Below are 3442 nucleotides of genomic sequence, written 5' to 3' on the forward strand. Positions count from 1 at the left end.
GCACATTACCAAGAGGCGGCTGACTTCCTCAAACAGTCGACCTTAGGCTATGCTCTCAACCATGAGCCCCTCATGGTCAAGGAACTTCTTCAGCAGTTCTGGTACACTACTGAGGTTGTCGAAGTCCAAGACGATGCTGGACGCACAATAGAGCAAATCCATTTCACTTTCAACCGCATGGAAGTGAACTTTGGGGTTTCAACACTCCGCTCAGCTCTCCATCTTCCCAAGGGTCCCTTCGACAGCGAACCCTCCACCACCGAGATCATCAACTTTCTCAACGCCATTGGCTACCAGTGGCCAATGAAGAAGGACTCCAGCCCCCTCTCAAGTCCTTGACGAAGATTGAGAAGAATAGGATGTCAGCTGTCTGGCAATACCTGTTTTCTCATTTCATCTAGTGCATGGGTGAAAAAATTGGAGATCAGGACCAAGCCTCTAGGATCGCCTTGATCATAGGCGTATCTGCGATTTAGCATCGCAATATAAATTATGTTGCGGTCATTTTCGATGACCTGGTGCTTAAGCTGAAGAAGCGCCAGAGAGAAAAGGTGGTGCCTTACACCAGGTTTCTTTCGATGGTATTGACAAAGATCTTCAAAAGTCTTTACCCCAAAGAAGGAAACCTTCCAGCTTTCAGGCTTGGATCCAGGATTCTGGATCATAAGCTGAAGGACAATGATGTGACACTTTCTTCCATTGTGTTCATCACTACCTCTTCTCCTCAAGTGACCATGACAAGGGCAAACCCCCCACGTCTAGCTAAGCCACCAAAACCCCTTCTAAACGACCCTCTCAACCAACTCTTGGTTCTCCCTAGAGAGCCAAGAAAGCCAAAAAGGGGACAACCACGTCTTTAGCTGGGGCCTCTCAAAAGGCTTCAGTTATTGAAACTCGCCTTACCCCTGAGGCATTTTCTGTTCAACCCCCAGCTCTTCAATGATTTCTCTCATCACTGTTGTATCAGTGGTACTTTCACCAACACTTCAGTGACCCAAATCACTGAAAGTGTAAATATCAGCACCGCCACCGCTGAATACCCACGTCTCTTCTCAACCATTTTTTCTTCTCCTCCCTCATTGGTCTTTACACATGTCGGTGATGTATCAGCGACTGTCCTTCTTAATACTGAGACGCGCACCACTGGACCTGTGCCTGCTCCTCTCGATGTTCCTCAGCATACGGATGTCCATCCTCTCGAGGACATCTTTGCTCATGCCAGTGAAAATCCTTTAGATGTCACTAAAGGCCACTCAGGTATTCCATCTTTCTACCCTTTCTTTTCTTCTAACCTTGAGCCTTCAGCTCACACTTCTTCTTTTGCAGGTCCTTCTTCGATGCATCAGCCTGATGCWCAGGAAGTGGAAGAGGAAGAAAGAGAGAAAGATGATGGAGGAGATGAAGAAATTGATGATGACTATGATATGTCATCTGATATCAAGCTTCTCCTTCGCGCCGTTGATACCGTCCTCTGTAGGATCAACAAAGTTCACCAAGAGATGCCCCGTCAAGGCGATCTTGATGCGAATTTCCTTGCCCTCCAGGCGGATGTTCAAGAAGTTCAGAGTCATCTCCTAATTCTCCAAGAAGCTGTTCAAGCCAACACCGACGCCATTGTTGTTCTTCACAGCAGGGCTGACGATGCTCAGGCTATCGCTGATCAGCAGACTGGTCTTCTTCAACAAATCCTGGATGTTGTTCGTCAACCAGCTCCAGTGATGGCACCTTCTTTCTTTGCCGATGATCGCACCTAGCTCCATGAGATGCGTGAGGCAACGACAACTCTAGCCAATACTTTGCAAAGGTTGGAGGATTCTATGGTTCTCCAGCATCAGCGCTTGCACGAACTCTCTGGCAAGGTCTCTAAAGTCTTAGCAAGAGAGGGGGTGATGAGGTCCAATGCTGGTGAATCATCTGATGCTACTCCTACAGCTTCTCAGGCTGTTGGCCTAGTATCAGCTTCAGTTGCAGTTGAAGCTGAGGCTCTCGGAGCTGAAGCAGTTGCTGCTCCTATAATCACGACCACCGAAGCTACTCTAGCTGAGGATGTCGAAGCCATCCCTAGGGATGATGTCCATACCATCGATGCTGCTGGTGATGATGATGATGATGAAGATGAAGATGATGATGATGAAGACGATGATGAACCTGTCATTACAGACACTGGAGATGATCTAAATGGTGACGACGATGATGATGATGAAGATGACTTTACCATCAAGTTCCAGAAACCATCAACAGTCACCAAAGGTGTTACTCTCAGAGAATCTGCATCCTAGGGGGAGCAAAGGCAAGGTGAATCGACTCCATCAGGAAACCAGGACCCCAAGTCAAAAGGCAAGGCGGTCGCTGAAGAAGAGAACTTGAGGATATTGTTCAATATTCATCAACAACCTTTGTTTGAAGACTCTACTTCTCAGGTAGTGATCACTTCAACATTCAGCTTCATATTCCATCAACAACCTGCGGTCGACTGGAGCCGGTACCTGATCAACCCACTTCTCGTGCTCCTACCGACCTGCAGATGACTCAGCTGAAAGAGTCACTCGACCAGACTAGAGTAAAAAAATTTCTTCGTAACTCTAGTGGTGGTTAGTTTGACTTCTTATCTGAAGTGGAAAGACTCGAGGCATTACGGACTGAAGAAGAGCTAAAACTTCAAAGAAAACAGATTGAAGACAGCTTGAAGCTGGCTAAGTCACTAGCTGAAACAGTCCTTCCCAATAAAAGGTCCAAGAAAACGGTGAATGCTGTCCAAGCACAGGCTAAACTTCTTTCAATTGCAGAATCTGAACGCAAGAAGAAGCTGAAGCTGGTAGATAAGGACAAGCAATGGAGCGAAGCAAAACTGAAAAAGAGACTCAGTCCCCGCCCAATTATCAGCGTCAACATGAGCGGATGTTCTAAAGACGATGGAACACTGGTCCCAATGCTCATCACCAGGGACAACCTTGATGCCGTTACCGAGTACCCTTCCTACCTTGGCCACTATGGATACATTGAATGGATGGAGATCAGACAAGCCATTCAGCAATCTAAGTCGAGACACAAGACACTTATCGAGGACACCATCAACGAGCTCATCAAAAGGATGTCCAGGTATGTCAAGGTCCCTGACCGGCCAACTCTGAAGAAAGGTGGGAAGAAGAAATAAAAACTCTATGATCCTAATGAAGGACCATTCCTAAGGAATGAACATGAAACAAGGTTCTCCTCAGATGAAGTCCTGAAGGCTCATAAGAGTACAGACATTTCTATGCTGAATCTTGACTTGCTAGATAAGGTTCCCTATACACCCAACTCTGTGCATTTTAAACCTGAGTTAGGAGTTATATTCTTTGATTATGAAGGTGAAGTCAGATTTTAGAGAATGTCAGACCTACATCTATGTCCAATGGATCATTTGATTTATCTTTTGCTCTGGATAGATGATAGCATGCCT

Source organism: Cynara cardunculus, unplaced genomic scaffold (genome assembly GCF_001531365.2).
Source record: "Cynara cardunculus var. scolymus isolate 2C unplaced genomic scaffold, CcrdV1 Un_Scaffold_1937, whole genome shotgun sequence".
Taxonomy (NCBI): domain Eukaryota; kingdom Viridiplantae; phylum Streptophyta; class Magnoliopsida; order Asterales; family Asteraceae; genus Cynara; species Cynara cardunculus.